This window comes from Anomaloglossus baeobatrachus (assembly GCF_048569485.1).
Source record: "Anomaloglossus baeobatrachus isolate aAnoBae1 chromosome 9 unlocalized genomic scaffold, aAnoBae1.hap1 SUPER_9_unloc_2, whole genome shotgun sequence".
NCBI classification, from domain to species: Eukaryota; Metazoa; Chordata; class Amphibia; order Anura; family Aromobatidae; genus Anomaloglossus; species Anomaloglossus baeobatrachus.
Window position 1 is genome coordinate 98,229 of NW_027441820.1, and position 14,737 is coordinate 112,965.

Sequence of the window (14,737 nt, forward strand, 5' to 3'; positions counted from 1 at the left end):
AGACAAAACGAAACACCGTCCTGGTAATGGCCCTGCACACGGTGGCAAGGGGGGGCCAGGCCTGGGCCGTGTACTGCAGCACGGGCAGTACCTCGTTACGCAGGACCAGTGCTTTGCCCTCACAGGTGAGGCGTCTGAGGCTCCACAGACCGATCCGTTGGGTGATCTTGGTCAAGCGTTCCTCCCAGGACTTGAGGGCTGCTCCTTCCTTCCCGAACCACACTCCAAGAACCTTGATGAAATCCGGCTGGATGCTGAAAGGGAAGGGGGCGGAAGAGGCCGGCTGCCAGTCCCCGAAGAGCATGGCTTCCGACTTCCCGCAGTTGACTTTGGCTCCCGAAGCCCGTCCGAAGGTCTCACAGGTCTGGACGAGGGTGTCGACTGAGCGCCGGTCCGCGCAGAAGACGGTCACGTCGTCCATGTAGAGCGAGCACTTGACCTCGAAGCGTTCTGGTCCTGGTGCGGTGATCCCTCTGATCTCTCCATTCCGCCGGATAGCCTCTGCAAAGAGTTCTATAACACAAACAAAAAGAAGAGGTGACAGAGGACAGCCTTGTCTGACCCCTGAGAGGACCGGGAAGGGGTCAGTCTTCCAGCCGTTTACCAACACCGAGCTGTGAATATCAAAATACATTAGTTGGACATACAAACAAAACATGTTACCCAAACCTAACCTGTGCAGAGCTTTGCCCAGGAACTCATGGGAAACACGGTCGAAGGCCTTTTCCTGATCCAACGAGATCAGGGCTGCGTGCACCCGGCGGGCTTTGATGTACTCGACCGTGTCCCGCATGAGAGCCAGGCTGTCTGCGATGCGACGTCCGGGGATGCCGCAGGTCTGATCCGGGTGGATGATCCGTCCGATAACCGTCTTCAGTCTCGTTGCCATCGTCTTGGCCAGGATCTTGTAGTCGACATTCAGAAGGGTGATGGGACGCCAATTCTTCAGGTCGCACCTCTCTCCTTTACGCTTGTACAGGATCGTGACCATTCCTTCCCTCAGAGATGGAGGCATTCTGCCCTCCGCCACCATCTCCTCATACAGCCCTAACAGGTCCGGACAGATTAGGTCTCCCAGCGCTACATAGAGCTCTGCTGGGAGGCCGTCACTGCCCGGTGTCCTGCCAGAACTAAAGGATTTGGCGGCCGAGAGCAGCTCGTCCACCGTCAGAGGAACGTCCATGGCCGCCGCGTCTGCAGGGTCAAGATGGTTAGTGATACCTGACAGGAACTTATCGGCGGCCTCGGGGTCAGTAGTCTTGCGGGCGTAGAGTTCGCTGTAGAAGTCGCTGACGACCTTCATCACATTCTCTTTCCCGCGTCGTATGCTTCCACTCTCGTCTCGTAGTTCATTCATGGGCGTGTGACCGGCGTGGAGTTTCCTGAAAAAGAACGAGTTACATTTCTCACCCTTCTCCAGGTTCTCCACTTTGGAACGGAAGACAATTCGCTCGGACTCCTCCTCGAAGTGCCTTTTCAGGCTCCTCTTAGTCTCCTCCAGCTCCTCTCTCACGTCCCAGCCGCATCGAAGAAGGTCCTGCAGGGAACGCAGCTCACGCTGGAGTCTCCTGAAGTCCCTCCTCTTCAGACACGCCTGTTGTTGACTCTTTGCCTGAAAGAAGAAACGGAACTCGAGTTTAACGTATTCCCACCAGTCAGAAACAGACTGGAAGCCCGCCTTGTAGGCCCGCCACGTGGAGTAGGCAGCTCTAAGCTCCTCCAGAATCTCACCCTTTTCCAGCAGAGAGCAGTTCAGCTTCCAGGAGCCCGGGCCAATGGGGAAGCCATGGCCCAGCACACCTTGAAAGTGAATGGCTCTGTGGTCAGAGAAGAAGCAGGGGACCATCGAGTGCCCACTCCGCCCAACCGCCCGAGAGGTAAACACAAAGTCAATCCTGGAACGCAGCGAGCCATCGGATCGGCACCATGAATAGTTCACGGATCCGTGTCCGATGGAGCCAACAACGTCCACAAGAGAGGCTTCGGTCACCATCTCAATGAGCAGTTTGGATGTGACGTCCAACTTGGCAGCCGTTCCAGAACTGCGTCCATCCTCCTCAATTGGGCAGTTGAAATCCCCGGCCATCACTACCGTCCTGGCGGTAGCGAGCTGAGGGCGCAGGGCTTGGAGGAGCTCCAGTCGATCGCTCTTCACAGGAGAAGCATACACATTGATGAACCTGACAGGTTCTCCCGCCCAGGTGCCATCCACGAGCAGTAACCTGCCGCAGACGATTTCCTGAACAGAGTCCAATGTGAAGGCGCTTCCCCTGATCAGCACGGCGACCCCCGCGGACCTACAGTCGCCCCCGCCAGACCAGTAGGATGGGCCATGGGTCCACTCCCTGGCCAGATGGTTGAAGGACCTAGAGGAGGGAAGGGAGCATTCCTGCAGGAAAAATACATCACTAGACTGAGTGTTAAGGAACGCAAAAATTGTCTGACGTCGGAACTTGTCTCTGATGCTCCTAACATTAATGGAAAAGATGTTAATGTTAGCAGTCATTGGAGGAAAGAGAAAGTTAGAGCAGGCGGTGTGCCTTAGTTACCACTCCGGTCGGGCGGTTCTTCCTCTTTGGCACCTGCTGGTAAGGGTATCTCCAGCAGACCCTCTTCTTCTAGCTGCTCGAGCAGGGATGGTGCCTCAGTGGCTTCCGACTCCTCCATTTCTTCTTCGGCCACAAGGGACTCCACCATCTGCTCCAACACGTCCGGTTCTGGGAGGAGGCCATCCTCCTCTTCCTGGGGTGGATTGGGGTCCACAATGAACAGCTTGGAAGGTTCTGCGACAGGACTATCTTCCACCTTCCTTTTCCTTTGGCCTGTACCTGAGGAGACAAGAGCTGGAAAATCCTCCTCGGTGAAAAGTGCAAGAGTGCTGAGGCCCTCTGCTCTCATGGTCTGGGGAGGGAGAGTGGGCTTTGGGGGGGGGGGTGAGGAGACCAACTGAGGAGTAGGGAAATGAGGTGGAGGTAGTGGAATCCTCAGTAGGGTTGGCCGGGGGGGGAGGGGTTTGGACAGGGGTGACAGGGGGGGGGACCAGGGAGGGGGCCACAGTTTTCTTACCCTTCTTTTCCCTGGACTCCGTGGCTGCTGGGGCATCGGCTGGAGCCACGGTCGCCGGGTTCTTGGCCGCCTTGTCCTTGGCCTCTGTGGCCTTGGTCGTAGCTGCCTTGGTCGACGAAGCTGTGACTACCCGATACTGGGTCGCCGCGGCAACCCTTGCCCAGGATTTCTCCCGCTGTGGGCAGTCCTTGTAAAGGTGGTCCGCCTGTCCACATAGGTTGCAAGTCTTCTTCTTTGGGCAGTCCTTGGAGCTGTGTCCTGTCACCCGGCAAACCCTGCAGGCGTCCTCCTTGCAGGTCTTCATCGAATGCCCTTTCCCGCCACATTTCCTGCAGTTGTGTGGCATGTCCGGGTAGTAGATGAGACCAAAGGAGTTTCCCAGAGAGAATGTCGGGGGCAGGTGCTGGAGACCATCCTCGGATGCTGGTTCCCTGTAGAGTCGAACGGTTACTGACCACTTACCCGTCCAGAATCCGTTGCCGTTAAGGATGTGGGATGGCTCCCTCACCACTGTGCAGAGACGTCCCAGGAACGTGGAGATGTCTCTTCCTGGGGTGTGCGGGTTTCGCATGGAGACCGTGATCCTCTTCTCATCCCTCTGTATAGGACAGGATCCTAAAAAAGAATGAAAAGGGGAGTCCGGCATCGCTGCGTTCATCGCCTCCCAGTATCTCCTGCAGGCATTCACCGTGGCAAAGGTTACCAGAAAAATGCCAGTCATGAAGGTCTGGACACTCAGGGTTTCCGCCCTGGAGAAGCCCTGATCCAGAATCATCTTCTTGCAGAACACGTCGGTGGACATGTCCGGCAACCTACCATCCACCGCCTTTAGCTTCAGGGCAACCGTCTGCCGCATCCAAGGCTCCAGGGTTGGAGCCTTTTCAGGCGGCGTCCGGGCTCCCTCCGGCTGGCTGGCGTCGGAGGTAGGGGCCTCTTGGGCCGAAGAAGCCTCTGGATGAGCCTTCCTGGAGGTCCCTGGGTCCTGAGCCTTCTTGGCTGCCTTCTCTGGCTTGCTTGCCATGGCTGGTTCCTGCTTGAGTTCCCGGAGCTGGATCTTGGATTCTTCTCCGGGTGTCTTCTCCCGCTGTGTTCCTCCTCGAAGTTCCTCTGGTCTCCCCAAGTCTTCTCCGAGCCTTCGTCTTCTTGCTTCTTTCTGCCAAGCTCTTCTTCCGTCCGATCTCCCTCTTCCGGTCTCGGCTGGGCTTTGGAGCTCGTCTCCCTGATCGTATCTCGTCAAGTGTAGCTAGCTCAGTTTGTTCTGATAAGAACAGATTTTTGATTTAATGAAGCTTTCCAAAGCACCACAAAAAATGCATGACCGAAGTCACACCAAAAACAGTGCAAAGGCTAGGATTCGTGTGGACCCCACCGTGAGGAGAGGGTCCCCAAAAATCAACCCCGTCCCTCCGAGCCAGAAGGCCACAGCAAGGGTCAGGGATCTTCGGTGCTCCCCCAAGCCAAAGCCTGGTTGAGCCTTGTCGTTGCTCCCAGCGTCCACCCAGGCATCTTACCCAAGTGGAGTAGAGAGCTACTAGTTGTTGGTTTCGCAGCCGAAACTGCCCGGACCGTCAACCGGTGTTGGTTTCTCAGCCCAAGGCTAACCGGACCTCCAACCGGGTGTTGGTTTCTCAGCCGAAGCTGACCCAGACCTCCAACCGGGTGTTGGTTTCTCAGCCGAAGCTGACCCAGACCTCCAACCGGGTGTTAGTTTCTCAGCCCAAAGCTGACCAGACCTCCGACCGGGATTGTAAAAATTTCCCTTCCTAGCCAGAAGGCCGGGATAGGGTAATATGCTCAAAAAGTATGAAAAGGCAAGGTACGGTGTGCTACAGAGCCCAAGGCTTGCCGGGGTCCCAAGCCAGCAAGCTCAGACTCACTCCAGGGTCGTCAGTCCTGGGGCACGTTGTACCATAGCCCCCCACCCTTACTCAGTCTAATAGCCTCGATCCTGGTAGGGCCATGTTTTCCTCTAGATGAATATACTATCCACCCAGAGTACTAGCAAGCGCAACCTTCCAGTGTGCATTGTATCATTGTACTAAGGTGGCCTGGAGCTTAAACCACCTCTTCGAACAACACTACACTTGATCTTAGCCAAAAGGCCGAGAAGCGATAACCAGAATTGGTTTGGGCCTCGAGTGGCACCCTGGCCTATGCCGGACACATCTTAGGGAGAGAGAGCGAGAGGGAGACAAACCCACGCCTACAGAAGACATTTTGTCACCCAAGCCAACCCTTGAAAAGGCTGCTTTGCAGAGCAAAAACAAGAAGAATGGTGCGTTTTGCAGCCGCCGCCCCCCACTGCAATGAATCTGAATAACTCCTCCTTTAGGGCGCAAGCAACTCCCCTCCCCCTTGCAGTCTTTCCAATTCACGATACAAAAAGACGGACAGGACAGGTTGCCTGACTTTCCGTCACTGCCACCCTTTGCCATCCTTACCCGTAGAAAGCCCTTTCATCATCCCCAAACCCTAATCTTTTCCCTTTCCTTCCCAGCCCCCAAACCCTGCCCTCTGTACCCTTCTCACCACCCGCATCCCTTCTCCTGTCATCCCCCTACCACCCGGGAAAAAAAGAGCTTGCCCCCTCCTTACACTAGCCCACCCTCCCACCCAAAGAACAACTTCTGCTGCGCAGCTTGTTTTCTAGGCAGCAGCGCTATTGTGATGTCAGCGGGGGCATTGTGACAAGCCGCCAGTGTTCCGTCTCTTCATGTTGTGCACAGTTCAAACGGAAAATACATCAACAGGCAGACTACAGAAAAGCTTACTATCAAAGGTTAGAGGGGGGCTTTCTCAGAGGGCTTTTTACAGTTTTTCTATTCCCAATTAGCCGTTTAAGTGTACTTATTGAAAGTAGTAATTCTTTCATAGGCCGCCCTTTCTTAGTATTTGACGTTCCTTATATTGCGGTATGAGGCTTTGCAGCAGGTTGCAAACATTCATCACCCATGACTGTCCCCAATTGAGCTCAGAAGCTCAATGTCTATCATGACCTCTCTTTTAGAATGTCCAAGAGCAAGCAAACTATTCCTCCAGGAGAGGGCGCCAACAGACTACTAAAGAGATCATCATTACTCAAAGAAAACCCCAAAAACCAATGCATGATAGGAATAAACAGGTAACTTTCTTTGGAGTGGAAGCGGAGAGATCGCACCAGATGCCAATTCTAGATCTTATCACACCTGTGGTCACTGCAGCAGCAGGTGAATCCACTTTGTCCAAAAGGGATCTATTCCATTCAATTGCAAATGATCTAGATAAGACAGAGAACTGCAGCACGGGACATAGCCGAGTTGGTCAGGTTGAGTGGTGATGAGTTTGCTATTTGGATGAATAAAGAAAGTCAAAAGTGTGAAAGATAAAAAACAAAAGGAGGAAGTGTGAAAAGTGAATGGGCCAAATTGAGGTGCATATGAAGACGTATGCTTTCTTCCAATTCATTAAATCGGGCTAATATGAATCAGGTGAATTGAGTTCTGCTTTTGGAAACTGGGTTAAGAAGGGGTGCACCGGTCCTGGAGGTACTGCAATACCAGGTCAATGCGTGGAGTGGACAGAGCAAGCTCTTTTTCCATCTCCCTGTTCTAAAAATCCATTTAATATATGGTCCCCAGATAGGGGACGTATCAGATATTAAACTGATAAGAACAGATTTTTTTTTAAGTTGGCTACCCCGACAGGGACAATCCGATCATACCAAAATCGGTCCATCGAGTTTGGATGACAAGTCACCCAATATTTACATAATTGCCCGAAGGCACGCCGGTCACCGCACAAAAGCGACAGTGCCGCGAGTGATCGCCTCCCGAGCCCGGGAACCAACCAGCACAAGGGGACGTAAGCACCAGAAGGCGCAACAATCCCCGAGGCCGGCGGTTGTGCAAGCCTGGGCCCCTCCCAGCCAAGACCAAGGAAAACCCAATGAAGGGACTACACTTGATCTTAGCCAAAAGGCCGAGAAGCGATAACCAGAATTGGTTTGGGCCTCGAGTGGCACCCTGGCCTATGCCGGACACATCTTAGGGAGAGAGAGCGAGAGGGAGACAAACCCACGCCTACAGAAGACATTTTGTCACCCAAGCCAACCCTTGAAAAGGCTGCTTTGCAGAGCAAAAACAAGAAGAATGGTGCGTTTTGCAGCCGCCGCCCCCCACTGCAATGAATCTGAATAACTCCTACTTTAGGGCGCAAGCAACTCCCCTCCCCCTTGCAGTCTTTCCAATTCACGATACAAAAAGACGGACAGGACAGGTTGCCTGACTTTCCGTCACTGCCACCCTTTGCCATCCTTACCCGTAGAAAGCCCTTTCATCATCCCCAAACCCTAATCTTTTCCCTTTCCTTCCCAGCCCCCAAACCCTGCCCTCTGTACCCTTCTCACCACCCGCATCCCTTCTCCTGTCATCCCCCTACCACCCGGGAAAAAAAGAGCTTGCCCCCTCCTTACACTAGCCCACCCTCCCACCCAAAGAACAACTTCTGCTGCGCAGCTTGTTTTCTAGGCAGCAGCGCTATTGTGATGTCAGCGGGGGCATTGTGACAAGCCGCCAGTGTTCCGTCTCTTCATGTTGTGCACAGTTCAAACGGAAAATACATCAACAGGCAGACTACAGAAAAGCTTACTATCAAAGGTTAGAGGGGGGCTTTCTCAGAGGGCTTTTTACAGTTTTTCTATTCCCAATTAGCCGTTTAAGTGTACTTATTGAAAGTAGTAATTCTTTCATAGGCCGCCCTTTCTTAGTATTTGACGTTCCTTATATTGCGGTATGAGGCTTTGCAGCAGGTTGCAAACATTCATCACCCATGACTGTCCCCAATTGAGCTCAGAAGCTCAATGTCTATCATGACCTCTCTTTTAGAATGTCCAAGAGCAAGCAAACTATTCCTCCAGGAGAGGGCGCCAACAGACTACTAAAGAGATCATCATTACTCAAAGAAAACCCCAAAAACCAATGCATGATAGGAATAAACAGGTAACTTTCTTTGGAGTGGAAGCGGAGAGATCGCACCAGATGCCAATTCTAGATCTTATCACACCTGTGGTCACTGCAGCAGCAGGTGAATCCACTTTGTCCAAAAGGGATCTATTCCATTCAATTGCAAATGATCTAGATAAGACAGAGAACTGCAGCACGGGACATAGCCGAGTTGGTCAGGTTGAGTGGTGATGAGTTTGCTATTTGGATGAATAAAGAAAGTCAAAAGTGTGAAAGATAAAAAACAAAAGGAGGAAGTGTGAAAAGTGAATGGGCCAAATTGAGGTGCATATGAAGACGTATGCTTTCTTCCAATTCATTAAATCGGGCTAATATGAATCAGGTGAATTGAGTTCTGCTTTTGGAAACTGGGTTAAGAAGGGGTGCACCGGTCCTGGAGGTACTGCAATACCAGGTCAATGCGTGGAGTGGACAGAGCAAGCTCTTTTTCCATCTCCCTGTTCTAAAAATCCATTTAATATATGGTCCCCAGATAGGGGACGTATCAGATATTAAACTGATAAGAACAGATTTTTTTTTTTTTTTTTTTGAAGGATGAGTTTGAAAATAATAATGTGACCGCCTCTCGTTGCCCAGGTAACCGTCCGTCACAAGAGGGCTATGACATCCTACGATGCACACTCCCCCAAGGCCAGCAGTTGTGCAATACCCTGGCACCTTACAGCACCAACCAAGGTAGTACCCTCCCAAACTACACTTGATCTTAGCCAAAAGGCCGAGAAGCGATAACCAGAATTGGTTTGGGCCTCGAGTGGCACCCTGGCCTATGCCGGACACATCTTAGGGAGAGAGAGCGAGAGGGAGACAAACCCACGCCTACAGAAGACATTTTGTCACCCAAGCCAACCCTTGAAAAGGCTGCTTTGCAGAGCAAAAACAAGAAGAATGGTGCGTTTTGCAGCCGCCGCCCCCCACTGCAATGAATCTGAATAACTCCTCCTTTAGGGCGCAAGCAACTCCCCTCCCCCTTGCAGTCTTTCCAATTCACGATACAAAAAGACGGACAGGACAGGTTGCCTGACTTTCCGTCACTGCCACCCTTTGCCATCCTTACCCGTAGAAAGCCCTTTCATCATCCCCAAACCCTAATCTTTTCCCTTTCCTTCCCAGCCCCCAAACCCTGCCCTCTGTACCCTTCTCACCACCCGCATCACTTCTCCTGTCATCCCCCTACCACCCGGGAAAAAAAGAGCTTGCCCCCTCCTTACACTAGCCCACCCTCCCACCCAAAGAACAACTTCTGCTGCGCAGCTTGTTTTCTAGGCAGCAGCGCTATTGTGATGTCAGCGGGGGCATTGTGACAAGCCGCCAGTGTTCCGTCTCTTCATGTTGTGCACAGTTCAAACGGAAAATACATCAACAGGCAGACTACAGAAAAGCTTACTATCAAAGGTTAGAGGGGGGCTTTCTCAGAGGGCTTTTTACAGTTTTTCTATTCCCAATTAGCCGTTTAAGTGTACTTATTGAAAGTAGTAATTCTTTCATAGGCCGCCCTTTCTTAGTATTTGACGTTCCTTATATTGCGGTATGAGGCTTTGCAGCAGGTTGCAAACATTCATCACCCATGACTGTCCCCAATTGAGCTCAGAAGCTCAATGTCTATCATGACCTCTCTTTTAGAATGTCCAAGAGCAAGCAAACTATTCCTCCAGGAGAGGGCGCCAACAGACTACTAAAGAGATCATCATTACTCAAAGAAAACCCCAAAAACCAATGCATGATAGGAATAAACAGGTAACTTTCTTTGGAGTGGAAGCGGAGAGATCGCACCAGATGCCAATTCTAGATCTTATCACACCTGTGGTCACTGCAGCAGCAGGTGAATCCACTTTGTCCAAAAGGGATCTATTCCATTCAATTGCAAATGATCTAGATAAGACAGAGAACTGCAGCACGGGACATAGCCGAGTTGGTCAGGTTGAGTGGTGATGAGTTTGCTATTTGGATGAATAAAGAAAGTCAAAAGTGTGAAAGATAAAAAACAAAAGGAGGAAGTGTGAAAAGTGAATGGGCCAAATTGAGGTGCATATGAAGACGTATGCTTTCTTCCAATTCATTAAATCGGGCTAATATGAATCAGGTGAATTGAGTTCTGCTTTTGGAAACTGGGTTAAGAAGGGGTGCACCGGTCCTGGAGGTACTGCAATACCAGGTCAATGCGTGGAGTGGACAGAGCAAGCTCTTTTTCCATCTCCCTGTTCTAAAAATCCATTTAATATATGGTCCCCAGATAGGGGACGTATCAGATATTAAACTGATAAGAACAGATTTTTGATTTAATGAAGCTTTCCAAAGCACCGCAAAAAATGCATGACCGAAGTCACACCAAAAACAGTGCAAAGGCTAGGATTCGTGTGGACCCCTCCGTGAGGAGAGGGTCCCCAAAAATCAACCCCGTCCCTCCGAGCCAGAAGGCCACAGCAAGGGTCAGGGATCTTCGGTGCTCCCCCAAGCCGAAGCCTGGTTGAGCCTTGTCGTTGCTCCCAGTGTCCACCCAGGCATCTTACCCAAGTGGAGTAGAGAGCTACTAGTTGTTGGTTTCGCAGCCGAAACTGCCCTGACCGTCAACCGGTGTTGGTTTCTCAGCCCAAGGCTAACCGGACCTCCAACCTGGTGTTGGTTTCTCAGCCGAAGCTGACCCGGACCTCCAACCGGGTGTTGGTTTCTCAGCCGAAGCTGACCCGGACCTCCAACCGGGTGTTGGTTTCTCAGCCGAAGCTGACCCAGACCTCCAACCGGGTGTTAGTTTCTCAGCCCAAAGCTGACCAGACCTCCGACCGGGATTATAAAAATTTCCCTTCCTAGCCAGAAGGCCGGGATAGGGTAATATGCTCAAAAAGTATGAAAAGGCAAGGTACGGTGTGCTACAGAGCCCAAGGATTGCCGGGGTCCCAAGCCAGCAAGCTCAGACTCACTCCAGGGTCGTCAGTCCTGGGGCACGTTGTACCATAGCCCCCCACCCTTACTCAGTCTAATAGCCTCGATCCTGGTAGGGCCATGTTTTCCTCTAGATGAATATACTATCCACCCAGAGTACTAGCAAGCGCAACCTTCCAGTGTGCATTGTATCATTGTACTAAGGTGATTTTTGATTTAACAGCATCTTTATTATCATGCACTACTCACAAAAAGGTAACAAACCGTGTACAGTGCCGCAGCCCCGTACACACAGAACTATACAATCCTTCTTACATAGCCATAGAGTACGACGCACTAAACTATACATCACACTCCTATGCTTATCCATAACACTCAAGCTGAAAGAAAAAGTTAGACCATAAATAACGACGAACCGGCGATTGGGGGATGGGGGTAGGGGAAAAGGGGGATAGGGTGGGGAAATCACAGGTCCGAAGCTTTATTGAAAGACGCACATAACGGGAAAAGGAGGGAGGGGGCATGGAAGAGGTCTAAACCTCCTCCTCGGCGCTGTCGTCCGGACTGTCCATGATGGAATAGTCTCTGAGCAGGCTGTGGATCAGCCTGCGGCAATCCTGGATAGACATCCTCTCCCTCTTCAAGATGAGCCGGTTCCTGGCGACCCAAATAGCGTCCTTAAAGCAGTTCATAAGGCGCCAAGCCTCCTGGATGGCTCCAACGGTGTGAGTCCCAGGGAAGAGTCCATAAAGTACGGAATGGTACGATAGGCTCCCTCTGGGGACGGAGTTCCTCAGGTCATCCTCCAGGGCAACCAACAGGCGCTGTGCGAAACGGCAGTCCCAAAAGGCGTGCAGCGATGTTTCCTCCACGAAGGGGCACCTTGGGCAGTACCGGGTTTTGCACAGGTTCCGGGCGTGCATGAATGACCGGACGGGCAGTCCGCCCTGTATCGCCATCCATGACAAGTCCTTGTGCCCGTTGGTCAATCCAGCCGATGACACGTTTGTCCAAACAGTCTCCAGTGTGTCGTGATGAAGTCCTGGAATGTTCTCCATTTCGTCCTTGGCTCTGATGAGTTTGTGGATAGTCTTTGGCTTCCACAAATCAGGCTTGAGTCCCTCCAGTTGGTGTTCCCTCACAAACCGAACCACGTCTCCGTAGAACCATGGCGCCGTCCAGTTGTAGGGGAAGGAGCTGTCCCACTTGTCCCAGCCTAACCGTCTCCAAAGGGGGAGCAGGAAGAAGCGAGACATGGACCCACCCGCGGAACCTCTCTTGACTCGCAGAGTTCGGCGAACGCAGTCACATACGAAGGAGGATCGCAGGAGGGTGGGGATATCGGGTACGCCCTTCCCACCCTTGCGAGGATCCTTGTACATGATGCTCCGCTTTACTCTGTCCATCTTGGATCCCCAGACAAAACGAAACACCGTCCTGGTAATGGCCCTGCACACGGTGGCAAGGGGGGGCCAGGCCTGGGCCGTGTACTGCAGCACGGGCAGTACCTCGTTACGCAGGACCAGTGCTTTGCCCTCACAGGTGAGGCGTCTGAGGCTCCACAGACCGATCCGTTGGGTGATCTTGGTCAAGCGTTCCTCCCAGGACTTGAGGGCTGCTCCTTCCTTCCCGAACCAGACTCCAAGAACCTTGATGAAATCCGGCTGGATGCTGAAAGGGAAGGGGGCGGAAGAGGCCGGCTGCCAGTCCCCGAAGAGCATGGCTTCCGACTTCCCGCAGTTGACTTTGGCTCCCGAAGCCCGTCCGAAGGTCTCACAGGTCTGGACGAGGGTGTCGACTGAGCGCCGGTCCGCGCAGAAGACGGTCACGTCGTCCATGTAGAGCGAGCACTTGACCTCGAAGCGTTCTGGTCCTGGTGCGGTGATCCCTCTGATCTCTCCATTCCGCCGGATAGCCTCTGCAAAGAGTTCTATAACACAAACAAAAAGAAGAGGTGACAGAGGACAGCCTTGTCTGACCCCTGAGAGGACCGGGAAGGGGTCAGTCTTCCAGCCGTTTACCAACACCGAGCTGTGAATATCAAAATACATTAGTTGGACATACAAGCAAAACATGTTACCCAAACCTAACCTGTGCAGAGCTTTGCCCAGGAACTCATGGGAAACACGGTCGAAGGCCTTTTCCTGATCCAACGAGATCAGGGCTGCGTGCACCCGGCGGGCTTTGATGTACTCGACCGTGTCCCGCATGAGAGCCAGGCTGTCTGCGATGCGACGTCCGGGGATGCCGCAGGTCTGATCCGGGTGGATGATCCGTCCGATAACAGTCTTCAATCTCGTTGCCATCGTCTTGGCCAGGATCTTGTAGTCGACGTTCAGAAGGGTGATGGGACGCCAATTCTTCAGGTCGCACCTCTCTCCTTTACGCTTGTACAGGATCGTGACCATTCCTTCCCTCAGAGATGGAGGCATTCTGCCCTCCACCACCATCTCCTCATACAGCCCTAACAGGTCCGGACAGATTAGGTCTCCCAGCGCTACATAGAGCTCTGCTGGGAGGCCGTCACTGCCCGGTGTCCTGCCAGAACTAAAGGATTTGGCGGCCGAGAGCAGCTCGTCCACCGTCAGAGGAACATCCATGGCCGCCGCGTCTGCAGGGTCAAGATGGTTAGTGATACCTGACAGGAACTTATCGGCGGCCTCGGGGTCAGTAGTCTTGCGGGCGTAGAGTTCGCTGTAGAAGTCGCTGACGACCTTCATCACGTTCTCTTTCCCGCGTCGCATGTTTCCACTCTCGTCTCGTAGTTCATTCATGGGCGTGTGACCGGCGTGGAGTTTCCTGAAAAAGAACGAGTTACATTTCTCACCCTTCTCCAGGTTCTCCACTTTGGAACGGAAGACAATTCGCTCGGACTCCTCCTCGAAGTGCCTTTTCAGGCTCCTCTTAGTCTCCTCCAGCTCCTCTCTCACGTCCCAGCCGCATCGAAGAAGGTCCTGCAGGGAACGCAGCTCACGCTGGAGTCTCCTGAAGTCCCTCCTCTTCAGACACGCCTGTTGTTGACTCTTTGCCTGAAAGAAGAAACGGAACTCGAGTTTAACGTATTCCCACCAGTCAGAAACAGACTGGAAGCCCGCCTTGTAGGCCCGCCACGTGGAGTAGGCAGCTCTAAGCTCCTCCAGAATCTCACCCTTTTCCAGCAGAGAGCAGTTCAGCTTCCAGGAGCCCGGGCCAATGGGGAAGCCATGGCCCAGCACACCTTGAAAGTGAATGGCTCTGTGGTCAGAGAAGAAGCAGGGGACCATCGAGTGCCCACTCCGCCCAACCGCCCGAGAGGTAAACACAAAGTCAATCCTGGAACGCAGCGAGCCATCGGATCGGCACCATGAATAGTTCACGGATCCGTGTCCGATGGAGCCAACAACGTCCACAAGAGAGGCTTCGGTCACCATCTCAATGAGCAGTTTGGATGTGACGTCCAACTTGGCAGCCGTTCCAGAACTGCGTCCATCCTCCTCAATCGGGCAGTTGAAATCCCCGGCCATCACTACCGTCCTGGCGGTAGCGAGCTGAGGGCGCAGGGCTTGGAGGAGCTCCAGTCGATCGCTCTTCACAGGAGAAGCATACACATTGATGAACCTGACAGGTTCTCCCGCCCAGGTGCCATCCACGAGCAGTAACCTGCCGCAGACGATTTCCTGAACAGAGTCCAATGTGAAGGCGCTTCCCCTGATCAGCACGGCGACCCCCGCGGACCTACAGTCGCCCCCGCCAGACCAGTAGGATGGGCCATGGGTCCACTCCCTGGCCAGATGGTTGAAGGACCTAGAGGAGGG

The 14,737-nt window shown here is 52.9% G+C and overlaps 2 non-coding genes and 1 pseudogene across 2 annotated transcripts; all 3 read right to left on the minus strand.

Annotated features, from left to right (window-relative positions):
• Positions 1-6,568: 6,568 nt before the first annotated feature.
• Positions 6,569-6,776, minus strand: LOC142259662 (U2 spliceosomal RNA; annotated as a pseudogene).
• Positions 6,777-8,423: 1,647 nt separating this feature from the next.
• LOC142259661 (U2 spliceosomal RNA) lies at positions 8,424-8,617 on the minus strand. Its single transcript, XR_012728111.1, has one exon. It is a non-coding gene; the product is annotated as a U2 spliceosomal RNA (small nuclear RNA).
• A 1,564-nt stretch (positions 8,618-10,181) lies between these two features.
• Positions 10,182-10,374, minus strand: LOC142259569 (U2 spliceosomal RNA). Its single transcript, XR_012728032.1, has one exon. It is a non-coding gene; the product is annotated as a U2 spliceosomal RNA (small nuclear RNA).
• Between the last annotated feature and the right edge of the window lie 4,363 nt (positions 10,375-14,737).